This window comes from Tursiops truncatus, chromosome 18 (genome assembly GCF_011762595.2).
Source record: "Tursiops truncatus isolate mTurTru1 chromosome 18, mTurTru1.mat.Y, whole genome shotgun sequence".
NCBI lineage: Eukaryota > Metazoa > Chordata > Mammalia > Artiodactyla > Delphinidae > Tursiops > Tursiops truncatus.
The window spans coordinates 59,613,780-59,629,220 of NC_047051.1; positions in this window are offsets into that span (position 1 = coordinate 59,613,780).

A 15,441-nucleotide genomic window follows, 5' to 3' on the forward strand; every position below is an offset into this window, starting at 1 on the left:
TATTACCTGCCTCCTGAGATTTTTACTAATCTATCTCCCCCTCCCATTTTTCTCCTCTTTCACGTCTTCCTTCTTCCTTTCCTTGGGAAAGAGAAATCCATCTCATTTTCTCTTTCATATCTTATGACTATTGCCCAGGAGTGAAAATGGCACTATTGCAATAAACAGGTCTAGTCTCTTTGGACGCAAAATGCACCTTGAAATAATATTTTACCCTCCTCCTTCAGGCAGCAGACAAGCAATATAAAATGTTATCACAGGAGCTTATGGAGTATACAACACAAATTTATTGCTTCATAAGACTGATGGCTCTAGAATACAGTGAGCCGCAAATGGGACATGGCACGTTTTATAGTAAGGCAATTTTTCTTAAAAACATTTTTATCATAAAGTTTTCTTCCCTTTAGAAAAATATTAGTATTGACAGTTAATAATACGTTTTAAGGCCAGGTGACATGAACATAAATCATGATTATCCTCCCATAAATTCATACGTTTTCATAACGATTTAACCCTCTCTCTGAGTGACAGTGGCTCCAGTTCTGTGCATAGGGGACTATTCCAAACAGCATAGAATAATCAGCTGACAAACACTCTCCATCTCAAGCAGAGCTGTCATGCTTTTGGAATCCAAACTTAGCAAGTTCATGCAAACTAACAATTTAAGTAGATAACATACCTTGTGGGTTACGTGAATTTCGTCCATCATGCCCTAAGATTTTATTCCCTATCTGAACTCCAATTTTGGATAATTGGACTATGTAAGAGAAAGAAATTATGACATTTAAGCATGGCAAAAAGAGAATCGTGTTGCTTTTACTTGACCCTTATATGACTCAGGACTAAGTATCGGTCATATCAAATTGAAGTAGGACACAAACTTTACCCAAAAGTTTGCGCCTATTAGAACTACCCTATCGCCATAGCATGGGATCCTGTAGGTACACTTGATATCAATGCCAACTTACAAGACAAGCCATATCAAAGTAATTTCCCAAACAGATTATTGCTTTCCTCATTGGAATTGGAACTAGATGTTAGTATAATAAATTGTCATTGCAGTTCCTAATACTTGCAAGGCTAGCTTGCTTGCTTCTGAATTATGAAGTTTAGAAATCCAAGAGTTACCTCTAACTCCTCACTTTCTCTCACACCTAACCTCATCTTTAACTCTATCTTTTCCAAGACTTCATCTTGATTTTTTTGATTTCCACTGCTTTCACTACTGCCCATCCACTCTTCCTGCAGCTGGAATTTTAAAATATTATGGCCATAAAGAAACTTAAATGTATTATACTCTTGATATAAGTACACATGCTTTGCTCTGTGCTTTACATGATGAATCAACACAATCTCTACACCACCATACATCGGCATGGGAACATTGTGGATTGTAGACAACTTTTAAAAATAATTTCTCTTCTTTCTCTATATTCTTTCAAATAATGTCCAAATTCTCAGCTTGCCCTTTGAAACAAAATCAAAACCTTCTCTGTATTTGCTGATTCCATTTCTCTTTTCCTAATTCTCTATCTTTAAAAATCATTTTAGGATTTAGGATCCACACTATAGAATATATAAGGTTCATTTGCTTATATCTAGCAAAATAATAGCACAATGCCTACCACCCAGGTTAGGCCATAGAGCAGAGTATCAAGGGAATATCTAAAGTCCCCCGCAAGCTCTTTAACAATTATATTCCCATTTGTCTTCCTAGAAGTCAAATTCCATCCTTGGGATTTCTATTTATGGCAATGGTAGACTGGCTTATTTCAGACCAACTCTCCTAGTGATAGAAAGAAAAACATACGAATTGGGAAAATATTTTAAAGGAATCTATTTGATGGAATTAAAATGCTAACAAGAGAGAGTGCTCTTGAAGACAAGTGAGCCTAATATTCTAGGCCTTTCTTCTAGGCATTAATCAGAAGTCAGGAGTCTGAGAAGCCAGAAAGAATATGGTAAGTGAGACATTTAGCAGCACAGAAAATCTTCTGAGCATCTTACAGGAATGGGCAACAAGACTGGATTGCAGGCATACCAAGAGAAGAGGCCTTGGTAAATACTCTGGGATTTTAGTTGTGAATGCCAGGAAAAAAATGAACGAGAAATAGATAAGCCTGCCTTCGAATCACTTAAATTCTATTTGGATTAAGATTTGCCCCTCCTCTAACTGACTGCTAAGAGCAAAGAATTCTCCCTAGGAAAGATGTTTCAGAACCTCAAAATTTCCCTCTAATATTTTATACATGTCCGGAATCCAATCAAAATTCACCAGGAATACCCACAGATAAAAATGAGTAACAGAAAAACAAAGTGAAGAACAACAAAAACACATACATGACAGGCATCGCTCTTTGGAAATAGTATTCCATTTTGTTTTTCGTTCTTTGTTTTGACCTTCAAATTTTTCCTTTATATACTTAGTTCAACCATGTAAAAAAAGGTTTTTTTTTAATGTTTAAAAAGTTTGAAATTTTTATTAAATATTTTGGGTCTTTTAGTAGGAAAAAAAATTTATAGTACTGGGAACTTTTAGTAGGAAAGATTTTTAACCTACCAAATTACCACAATTCTACTCAAACTGTCCTGATTGCTTTCATCAGGAACTCCAGGTTGCTGAATTAACGATAAGTTCTGAGTTTTCAGCTTACTTGGGTTATTAGTAGCATATGACATAGTTGATCACTTCTTTCTTCTTGATGTACTTTCTCTACATTTCTTCAGGTACTCTCTCTCTCTCTTGATATTTTTCCTTCCTTACTGGCCATTCCTTCTCAGGAGCTAATATTGGACCTTCTCATCTTCTCAACACTAAAGTATGAGAAAACTCAAAGGCTCTGTTCTCTATGTTATTCTCAGTTCTCTACATTATTTCTCTGGGTGATCTCATATAGTACCATGCTCAAAATACCATTTATGCACTGATGGTTTCTAATGAGTATCTCCAGCCTCAAATTTCTCTTGAACTAAAGACTTGGCTAACAACTGACCATTTGAAATCTCTACTTGCATATCTAAAGAGGACCTCAAACAAAAGTCCTGACTCTATTCCTTACCTGTTCTGTTATATTCTGCTTTCAGTAAAGGGCACTTCCATTTATTGAGGTGCTCAGGCTGAAAAACTGTTTTTCATCCCTGGCTACTCTTTTTCGTGTATCTCACATTTGATCCCTATGAAATTACTGTCACCTGTACCTTCCAAGTATCTGGAATCCAAGTACTTTTACCGCTGTACACCTCCTCCTTCATTCAAGTCATCACTTCCATTCAGACAGATTATTCCAACGTCATTACATTTCCTTTCACTTATATAATGCTCATTTATTCTCCATAGAACAGCCAGAGTAATCCTACCGACGTGGAGAGGAGACCCTATCACAGCTTATATCCAACACCTCTACTGTGTGTTTTAATTACCCAGAATAAAATCCAAGTTCTTTACCTAGTCAACAAGGCTTCATGACATTTGGTCCCTGTCCTCCCCTCTGATCACATCCCTCCCATTCTAACCCTTATTCATCATGTTTCAGCTACACTGCACTCTTGGCTATTCTGTGAACATGCCAAGCATACTCCTACCTCAGGTAGTTTACACCTGTTAGCTTTTCTGCCTGGATTTTCAACACGACAAAGCCAAATGGGAACCTGAACAGCAGTTTAATCCTCAGTGAGCTCTGCCCTAACTACTACACTTAAAATAGCGGCCTCCATCACCCTCTGTCCCCTAACTCTACTTTAGTTCCATTCATAGAATTTATCTCCACCTTACATACTGTATATGGGTTTCTTTATTTCTTTAAGTGCTTCCTCTCCTCAAAAATTTAATCTTAATATAAACTTGGAATGTTTCCCTTTTATTCACTGCTGTATCATCAGCTCTGGAACTAGAGCCTGGTACAGAGTAAATATTCAGAAAACAAAATGTAATTTAATTGGTACAATCTCACTGTATAGAATAAAAGATGAAGGCTAAGATAGTTCTGTATGTTTCCCAATGTCATAGAGATAGTAAGTAGAATAGCTGGAAATTAAACCTGGTCAGTTTTAACACAATAACAAAATGAAACAAAATCAAAAAAAGTGATATTTCCCATTGCCCCTTGCTGTACCCATAAAAATTTCTTCGCAAGGTATTCATGACTTCACAGCCTGACCCCCCAGTCTGTCTCTTGCTTCTCATCTCACCTTATGAATCACTTTCTTGCAGAAGGCCTATCTAACCTCCAGCTGGGTGGTTTTAGCTGCCTTTCTCCAAAGAGATTGTGCCCTTGTGCACCTCTGTGCTCTGCCTCATACTTACCCCTTAACCTGGAATGACCTCTTTCCGTGTTGCTAGCGAATGAAATCATCTTTCTTTGAATCTGGTTAAATGTCACTTATACAAATAAGTCAGCTGCTCTCATCTCAGTAAAAATTAATCTCTTTCCTGCCCAGACCCTGCCAAGACACTTAGTTTTTATTGAACTTCTGGCACTTTATACTATGTGCCTTAAATTAAATGTAATGTGCCTGCCCACACCCCTCAGGAGAAACTAAGCTTCACGAGGACAATGGTTTCTTTCTAATGACATTTGCATTCTTCATTTAGGTCTTAACGGTGTTCCATATACACAGTCATTATTCAGTTAAATATTACAGGAGTTCTTTTAATTACCCAGTCATATCCAGTTGACCCAATAAACAAAATATCCAATTATTCTCACTTTTAATGTTTTGATGAATAAACTCTTCTCCCTTTTTCTGACTGGCATATGTTACTATAATAATAATCCAACCAATAGCATTTATTTACAACATGTTTACAAATAAATCTACATTACTTAAAATAGAGAACAGCTATTAAGAAAATTTTTTAAATAGTACATAGAGAAAGAGGCAAACATGTATGTCTGGTGTGGGGGAAGGGAATTCTCTTTGAGACATTAAGGGACCCTAGGTTTTCTCAGTCCTTTGAATTCTTTGATTCTACCCCATACTGTTTACAGTGTATCTTCAGTTTCCCTTGTATATATTTATCAGTCTTCAGGAAGTTGGAGTACATATCTGTGGAATAGCAGATATTTTGTTGTAGTTAACACAGAAGATATTTTCTGGAGATACCCTTAAGTAGGTAAATGACAAACAGTTCAGACTTGAGAGTACCTTACCATGCTAGGATATTTGTATTTATTCCTTATGCAATGAAGGATTTTGAACAGAAAAGTAGCTTAACTATATTTGAGATTTGAGACTATAACATTGGATTCAGCAGGAAATATAAGCGATCTAGGGAAGAAATTTGAGTCAAGGAGTTAGAGCAAAGAATGAAGACCTCATTCTTGGCAGCATCAGTAATAGTGTGGAAAAAAGAAAGAAAGGGGAAATAAAAAAAAAACAATGATTGCAAATGTAGACCGTAGACCCTACACAAGCAATTTATTAAAGTATTTGCTAATTCTGATTTTGTTAACATTTATTGAGTGCTTACTATAAATCTCGCACCTAAGAATATAGTTCTATTAAAGTGTAAAATAGTGATTCTCTTTACATATTCAAGGAGATGAGATAAATGATGACATTTGACAAAGGAACAGTAAGGGTTAAGTGTGAGGTGAAGCAGAAAAGGAAGGGTATTTCAAACTGTGGGAACAGCATGTACAGTTCTGGTGGCAAGACAGGGCATGGCAGTCTGAGGAACTCATAAATCCAGTAGTGACTTCAGAAGACGGCAAGAAGGTTCCTGGGTGAGAGGAGGCTGGAAACAGGTGAGGGCTGGGCGAGGAAGGATGATGTGGACTGTGTTAAGAATTTCTCTCTTTTGATAATAGGATTTAGACATTCAAGCAACTTTGCATTGGTTTTACTTTCTTGAATGCATAAGAAAGATATAGGGCAAATATTTTTCCTCACATCCTGGGAATGTTTGAAGTTAAACCCTTTCTGTCCTTCAGATCAGGGAAAAAATTAAAAAGAAAATTCATATTCTAACTTTAATGAAATGCTAAATGAAAAAAAGGATAAAAATTTTTTGTTGGTTTCTCTCTGCCTCTCTCCCGAAACCCACTGGAAAGATAAAATGTGAACCTAGGAACCCTAGAATTGACTTGGGGGTAGGGGATGCTACATGATAAGGACTGAGAAACCTGAAAAACATAATAGGAATATAATTTTTTAAATAGTCCAGAAAGAAATAGGAAATAAGTGAGTTGAACTTGCAAGATATATTTGTGTGAGGCCTTCATAAGCATTCAGGATCTCACATCAGGACCAAATCTGGGGCAATCTAATTTTTATCCAGACTTGCATGACCGTCTCCAGCTGCCTGTTGCTGCCATCCTAGAGCGCTTGTACACAGTAACTGGTATGCTTCAGGGAGGAAAGTCCCCTCTACATTAGAGGACTGGAACTGCACTAAACAAGCTTGAGGCTTCTAGGCCAGGAAAAAAAAAAAAAAAGTGAGAATGCAATAAATAGTTTTGTTGGTTTTTTTCTTTTTTTGCGGTACGCGGGCCTCTCACTGTTGTGGCCTCTCCCGTTGCGCAGCACAGGCTCCGGACGCGCAGGCTCAGCGGCCATGGCTCACGGGCCCAGCCGCTCCGTGGCATGTGGGATCTTCCCGGACCGGGGCACGAACCCATGTCCCCTGCATCGGCAGGCGGACTCTCAACCACTGCACCACTAGGGATGCCCAGTAAATAGTTTTAATGCCGTATTCGTGTTTCAGAAGAAGCACTTTGGCTGCAGAATGGTGAAATATCTGACCCAGGAAGGAGAGATTGCAAGCAGCATTTGCAGACTATTGTAATACATGCGTTTACAGATTTTGTGCCGTCCGGGTAGCAGTGGAAATGGAAAAAAAATTTTGGATGTGAAAAGATAAATAAGAGGTAATTTTAAAAAGAATCACTGATGGCATACTGATTGGACACTGAAGTTGAGAAAATAGCATTTAGCCAAAGGATGCCTGCTCATCTGAATGAGGAGGAAAACTAATGAGCTTGGAGTTAAGTTGAGTAGAAAGTTTTGAGGTGATATCTCTGTGCTGATAGGAAATTGAAAATGTAGATATGAGACACTGTTAGAAGTTGGAGGTTAGTGATTTCCATCATATGTGGAGAAACAATAACAAAGAACAAAAAATGTAGTAAGGGTCAGTTGCAATAATTTACAAGTATCATTTTCTAGTCTTCAAAAGAATACTACAGGATAAACAATATCAGGTATACCAGTTTATAGATGAGTAAAGTGAAGCTTATAGAGGGTAATTTGCCTAGATTCTAATTTCAAAGTTTGTCTTCTTTAATTACTATAATTTTCTGCCTCTCTATAAATGATTGAGGTTGCCCAGAAACAAACAACTCCAGCAAAGGAGAATGGAAAGAAGACTGAGAAGCATACGAAGAACACCAGGAGACTGAAATACTTTTGAAATCAAAGGTAGAGATTTGATGGTTTTGAACCATGATTTTAATGATGTTTGTTAACCTTGAAACGTGCTTCAAAGTCAGCCTTGAAACGTGCTTCAAAGTCGTGCAGGATGAGGAATAAGAACCAGTTATTCTAGTCATCCAAAATAATGTTTGAGCAACTTATCAGTACCACCTACCCTTCCCGGTGCTGCAGATACAACAGTAAACAAAAGAGAAAAATCACCTTCCTAATGGAGACTAAATTATGGTAGAAGATAGATGAACAGACAGTAGCGCAACTGAAGACCATGATTTGACAGCATTGAAGAGTTCATGGGAATTACCTAAGTGAAGTAGATTCTCTGGATAGGTGGCCACAAATTGAAGAATGAAGAAGAGGCAGTGCTGGAATGGGATAAAGAGTAGGCTAATTATTGCTTCAGCTTATATGTCAGAAGAAAGGATCTAACATACAAGTTGCTGGGGAATGTTGACAGCATGTATAAGAACCATACCAAGACGTGACTAGGTGCCTTTGGGGGTTCTTGGATATGTATGGCCTCCTTCTTTTTGCAGTTTCCAACAGAGAGGTTAAAGTGGAAGCTGTAAGTGTTGGTTCGCAAAATTTAGCCTTCATCAGGATCACCTGGCAGGCTTGTAAACCAGAGTGCTGGGTCTACTTCAAGAGTTTCTGATTCAATAGATTTGAGTTAGGGCCCAAGAATTTTCATTTCTAACAAGTTCCCTAGTGATGCTAGGGCTGATGATTGGTGGATGAAACCTTGAGAATAACTGCCTTAAATAAGAGTAAACATCGTAAATCCTCGGAATAGTCCAGAATTTAATCACACTTCTTGTTCTCTGTCCCAACCAGTTCTTAATCACAGGCAGCAGAAAGATCTTGAGCTAACTTGAGAAATTCTGTTCTTATTATTTAAAAACTGAATATAAATCTTCAGCAGTCTGGCTTTCTCTATCCCTAAAAAAGTCCCTATGCTTATTATAATAGAGGTGCCCCACACATTGCAAAATGTCAATTTTGCTGCTAAGGAGCGAGTTCTTAAAAGTGTATTTCACAGAATGTACAAAACCAACCAATTAAAAAAACCTTTTCTCACAGCAAGACTTCCCTTTAAGTATTCTAATCGTAAAGAATACCTTGTATTCCTGCAAAAAAGTTGGGTTATGTCTATTATTAATGTAAGGTATGGGATTTTAACATTTGCTTCCTTGTAGAAGTTATTGACTTTGTCTGTTTTTAGTAAATGTTCTTATTTTACTCCCAAACTACACTTGTAATAAGCAGCTTGCTTTGTCCATATCACTCCAATGATTCTCTGGCTGGTCTCTCAATCTCCTTGTCCTTTGTGAACACTCTTGACCTCTATCATTTTGTACACATTTCAGTTTTTCTAATGTCATGTAACTCTGGCTAGATTCTTCTGTCTTTCAGGTCAAAGCTTCAGTGCCATCCATTGGGTGAGCTCTATCTGACCCCATTCAGGCTAGGTCCAGACTCCTCTGTTGTAAGTGCACACTGCACATTGATTTTTTTATGTTGTTTTGTTAACTTGATTGAAGTAAATATAGAAATACATCTAAGTGTGTGCATATCTATAAAGATAAAAGTATATGTGTGTATGTATAAATATATATGTACATTTACAAGAGGATACAGGTTGATATATTTTCTGGAAGTTACCACACTTGTATACCAGCACCAATCCAGATCAAGAATCAGAATATTACCAGAATATTTATCTGCCGTCTTGTGCCCCATGAAAGATTTGGACAGGAAGTCTATCGTGCCCTCAGTTCCATGCACATGTAGATAAGCTCTTTAGATCCAAACTTCCCCTGCCTGGGACCTGTCTTCTGCCCTTCACTAGAAGACAGGTTTAGACTTTTCCCAGGGACTTCCTTTCCTGAATCACGGCCAACATTTAGAGAGATTCTACAGCCCAGCCTGAGGCAGTATGAACATGCGCTTTGGAGTCAACAAGAAAATTACATTAAGCTCCTGGTGCTTCTGGACTCTCTTGAGAGATCTGGAGTTTATCTACTTTATGGGATTTTTGTAAGAACTGTACAGAATAGGTACAATTCTATACCACAAAAGTGGCTCTATTTAAATACTAATTATCGTTCTTTCTTTCTACTGCAGTTGACCCTTGAGCAAAGCAGGGGGTTAGAGGGACCTTCCCTCCAAAATTCACATATAATTTATAGTAGGCCTTCGTTCCACATCCATCGTTCCTCTGAATCCTGGCATTCAACCAACCACTGATGGAACAGTACTGTACTATTTACTATTGAAAAAAACCTGACTATAAGTGGGCCAGTGCAGCTCAAGCTCGTGTTGTTCAAAGGTCAACTGTATTTCAATTTCCTGTTTAAGAAAGTTTCTCTGTTCTTCCATAATTGGGCCAAGTATTTCTGTTCTTGTTCTTTAATTCTCTGCCAGCTTGTAGAGATGAAAAATATTTTAAGAGATACAGGATTCTTTTTGACCATATAATAAAAACATCCACCACATATTTTGTGTCTGGAATGAGCATGGTTGGTCAATTTTTAATTATTATCTCCAATTCTCATAATCTTGCTTCAAGGTAGATAAAATTATCTCAGAGATGCAAAGGGATTTGTCCTGCAGAGAGAGCTTATACTCCTGAAAGTAGGATTCGCATGTAGGTATTTGTCATTCCTCTATGCCTCACTGCTCCTGTGTATATTGTGTCATATAAAGGCTGGGTGCTCATAGGAAGAAACACTAAATGAAATCAGGAAAAATACAGTCATTTATTTGAATATTCTACTGCAAGTTCGTAAGAATTTATGTTTTTAAAAAGTCTTGGACTATAACTGAAACTTTCTGTTTTAAACTGCTTATTTGTTGCAAATATTTAAGCAGTGACTGAACAATCTCTAACTGAAATCAAGTGATTGCTGTATGAATGGAGCAAAACGCTTCAACCTCAGCCAGAAGAACATTATTACATTTGTCAATTCCATACTCTCTCTGAAGGAGTAGATTGATTTAAACAAATAAGTTACATGGGTAAAACACCTTTTTAAACACTGACTGCTAATCTCTACACTCTGTTATAGCTTTATCATATCATGTCTCTCTGAGTGTAAAGATACACTTTCAGTACAAGTTGTCATTCAGTCCACAATTTTAACAAAATGGTGGTTGATAAATATCTTCACACAGACATGTTTCTATGTATGTCAAGAGCACTAAGATTCAATGTCAGTGGTTTTGATGTATTCGAGTTTCTGTAGCTGAACGTTGTACATTTATGAGCACAGCAATTCCAGAGTCGTTTTGCAACCTTAAAAGACTGACATACGGCAGGTCTTCCTATCCTCCACTGTGTGTTGTTTTCCTTGTTTGTTCATTATTTAACTGAAACTTAATAATGCCAATGATCCTAACTTAGCTTGTTGAAATTTTGATAGAAGATAGAGATTAAATAGGTAAACACACTATGAAGGAAGTTTATATTACTCTCACTTTCTAAGTTATGGTGATATAAACTATGTTTTGTGAGATAAATATTATGAGATTTAGAAAACTCTACATGAAAAGTACTACTCTTAATTACAAAATTCCAATTTTGGATTTTTAATATGCATTAGTTTTATATAACGAATCTAGGCTTTTGAAAGGACCAACTGCCGTTTTACATTTTAAATTTTCATGATAGTGGGACATGAATACAAATAGGATATCACATTTGCAACTGGTGAGCAAATATCCAATGAAGTAATCTGAAATTTGAGTTTATTTGATGAATGCATTATGAACTTTTTTGAAAGTGAAAATTCTTAAGATGACCTCTTTTGCATTAATTTTTCTACAAATAGGTATGAGGGAAATTTAAAGTCAAATGACAAGATTTTGAGAATTTTTTACCCTGATGTTTTTTATAGGTCACCTCATGAATTTTAATAAAGCATGAAATAAATTAATGCATATTTATCCTTGATACTAGTAATAGACAAACTTCACATCATTCATTTAAACCTCTGAAGCTCAAATATGGTAGTATAAGAGAGCTGGTACATATAAAATATGGATTCTCAAAATAAAATTTTATCTCTTGCTAATCATATCTAATTTTCAAAGTCCAAAATAACATAAGGTATTGGGTGTACTAAATAATGGGAAGAGTCACGAGTCTAGTGACTCAGTAATATCAAGTCCTTAAACCTGTGGAACACAGAAGGATAGGGAATTGGAAATCGAACATGAACTCCATTAAACTCTATAGTTGATTTATCTCTCTGATTTCTGCTAAATTCTTCAAATTCTGCTGAAGCTAAGGGATAGCAAAAGGAAAAAAAAGCTTCAGTAATGTGGTTGCATAATTTATTCAACATCCATTTCATAGATTTTCATTTAGGATCCCTTATATGGCAGAAATCCTGCTGAGGAAAACGTGAAGAAAAATAAAGACAAGGTTCTTGGCTTCATGGAATTCATAGCTTGTAGGTTATACACATATTCAACAAATAATTACATAAATTATTTCAATACTATTGCTCTAAGTTACATGAAGAAAAAGTAAAATATTATGAGATATTATGACAGGGAACCCCTAAAATCCCGTAGGGAGTCAGGAACAGATTTCCAGAATGGTAGAATTTAATCTCAGACCTGAAAGGTGATTGGAAATTTTTTTTTTCCAAACACAATGGAAATTTATTTCTTCTATGAGTTTAAAGTGGACTTTCCTGATTGATGGGTGGCTCTCTTCTAAGCAGTGATATAGGGTGTCAGACTTATCACCTCCTACAGTTCTGCTATCTTTATTTTTTTTTATTGAAGTAGATTTACAATGTTGTGTTAGTTTCAGGTGTACAGCACAGAGATTACGGGGGAAGAATCTAACAAAGATTCGAAATTTTTCTAAAAAATTGGGGAACACTTTGACAGAGAGATATATATAGACAGTGATCTGAGGAATGAAAGTGAGGGTTGATTTTCAGTAAAGAAATGGAGAAGGAGGTGGCTAAAACACAGAGTTCGCAAGAATTCATTAAAATGAAGCTGACTAGCTAGACAGGGATGACTACAGTGGGCTTTTGTCAGTCAGGTTAAAGAATTTGCTGTCCTAAGACCAGTGCATACTCAAGAGCACATTCAGGTGAGATCTAGCATGATTAAACGTGTAAAGGGTTTTTTTAAAGGTTATTCTAGCTTCTCTGTGGCCAATGGGTTAGAGCAAGGTAAAAGCAGATGTAGGAGGACAAACTCTGAGGCTACTGTAGTCATACAGGCCACAGTGTTGTTAGCTTGGCCAGATTATAATGGAAAGAAAGAGAAATAGACAGATTTGAGATATAATCAGATGTACAAAGAGTGGAACTCAGTGATTGATTGGATATGGGAAGGAATCAGTTATTAAAGACAACACCAAATAATGAGGCTATCAGTGGAGAAATGAAACTGGAGGAAGGATGGATGGGGATGGGAAGGGCAAGGATGAGAGTGATCAAGTATTGAAATTTGGACAGATTTTGTGTGAGACGCCTGAGAGTTATCCAAGTAGAGATGCTGAATAGGTTCTCAGATATATGTGCATAGAACTCAGTAATGAGGTCTTAGCTAGAGTTATAAATTTGTTGAAACATAGAGATGATTTTCTTTTAATTCCATGGGAGGAGATAAGTTTCTCTACAAGGATAGTATAGTTTGAAAAGAAAAGAGTATAGAGGACAAAACCCCTGAGGAGCTCTTATATTTAAAGTTTTAGCAGAAATGGAGGAACAAGGAAGGGTAAGAAAGAAAGATCAGAGGGCCATAAAGAAAGAAAAGTATGGTAACTTAGAGGCCAAACTGTTTCACAGTGGAGGGGGGGCAGTCCACAGAATCCAATTCCTAATTTTGCATGATGGGAGTCATTGGTGACTTGAGCAGAAGTGGTCACATCTGTTTTATTGGCCTGTACAGAAGTTGAGTTGTGGAATAGCTGAAAAGAAGATAGGGGCTTTGGAAGGAACTTTATGAACAGTACTGGATTATGTTTAAATGATAGTTGGAAGGATGCACCAAAGAGGAAGAGTTTGAAGATCAAGGAGTTACAAGTCATATTTGATAGTATATACAGTTCCTGTGAAGGGAGCAAAGAAGGGATGAACATACTTACGGATGAATAGAAAGGTACATTCTGAATGAGTATGTTTTATGGAAAAGATACTTTCTCCAAGAGAATAGGAGAAGTGGATAAGAATAGATATTGATGATGGTAAGTTTATCTATTTAGTGTTTCTGGCATTTTTAAAATAATACATTTCTGGTATATTTAATGCTTATGTTACATATAATAATTTTTCCTGTAAAGACGTGATCTTCTTTAGTATGGCTCGGCCATAAACAATATGGGTGGTGGTAAATAAGAGAGATGGTGCTTAAAAATATAGGAATATGGGGAAAAATTAAAGGAATTTATGTGTGGAAGAGAATACAGATAAAATTTATTTAAGAATGGATTTAAGATGGCAAACCTGGTAGTAAAGCAAACTGAAAATAATTGTTTTCATAAAGGTTGTTGCTGATGCTTTGTTTTGCTCTCTCCCCACCCACACACAAAGCACAAGTGTGCACATGCATGCGTTCACACACACACAAATTGCTATCTCCTTTCTCATTGGCCAAGAAGAATCATGAAATGCTGGTTCGAATAAAGCATTGTCTTGTGTCTGAGTGATAGTGATGTTAACAACAGTTAACAGTTTTTCTGACTCTGTATGCTATCATGTAGGCAGACCGTGCCAGTTAACTGCAGCAGTATACCATTAGGGATTCTTTTCTTTGTTCAGCAGCATTCTATCAGGTGCTCTGCTTGCTCTGTACCAAGCACTGAGGTTGGCATAAAATTGTGAACCAAAATGAAAAGATTATTTAAACCATTGTGCCTTCAAGAAGTAGATATGGCTACTGTCTCAAGGCACATGGAAAGTTGTTCCTAATCACTTAAATTATTTCTTTTGAATTCCATTCATTGGACATAAGATAACAAGCATAGAGTAAATAATCCATGACTTCTTACAAAAAGAACAAATGGAGTAGCATCTATTACTCCATTTAGAATTAGGGGTGAACCTGATCCCCTCACACCATTGTCTTTAAGGCACCAAAGGTAAAAACTGAGAATTGTCCCATTTCTTTTGGACTTTGGAACAGTGGAGCATAGACTACCTATCTCATCACCAATGCACATAAAATGTCTAGCCACCTAGAGCTATTTTTATATATCCATGGTAACCTTTTTTTTGGCTGCTAAGTGTATGTTGCTAAGCCATTTATATCGTTGTGCTGGATAATTATATCAAAACTGTTAAACCTCTTGCACAGTATCATTTCATTATGTACAAATTCTGTCCACTACCCAAGAAAACATACCAGGCATTAAATTTTTTTTCAATAGCCAATTTTTGTCCTCTAGATAGTGTCACTTTATCAAAATGTGTTACTTAGGAAGCAAAGAAGTTTATAAATTCTGTGTGTGGAAAAAACGAACCACATCTGTTAAAGCAAATGAATAGAATATGCTGCATGATGAGCTGATATGTTTTTATTCAACTTGATTTTCCCCCTGGCCTGGAAGATACCAATAACATACAGAGCTACAGAGAAATCCACACAGAGAAAGAAGCTCCATCCCCAGCAATGTTTTCCCAGAGCCAGTCGGTAGAGAATCAGTTGTCTGCAACAACATCCAGTTTGTAAAGACTTTTCCACGTTGTCATTTTTCTAGGGGAGGTCACCCTGACTACTTGACACAGCAGTGGATCTCCTGAAGAAAGAGGCAAACAGTGACCCGTGGAAGAGTGACAGTAAGTATGAAAGTCCACTGCATGGGGAATGAAATGTTTCATTTTACTTCTAGTAATGCTTTCCACAATATGGTTTATCATGAAATCATAATTGCTTTTTGAACAAAACAATCGCTATTACAACTTTTGTCATAAAACTCAGAAGTAATTTTGGATGTGTTGAAACTCTGGTAATTTCTTTTGGTACATCATTGGATTTAGCTTT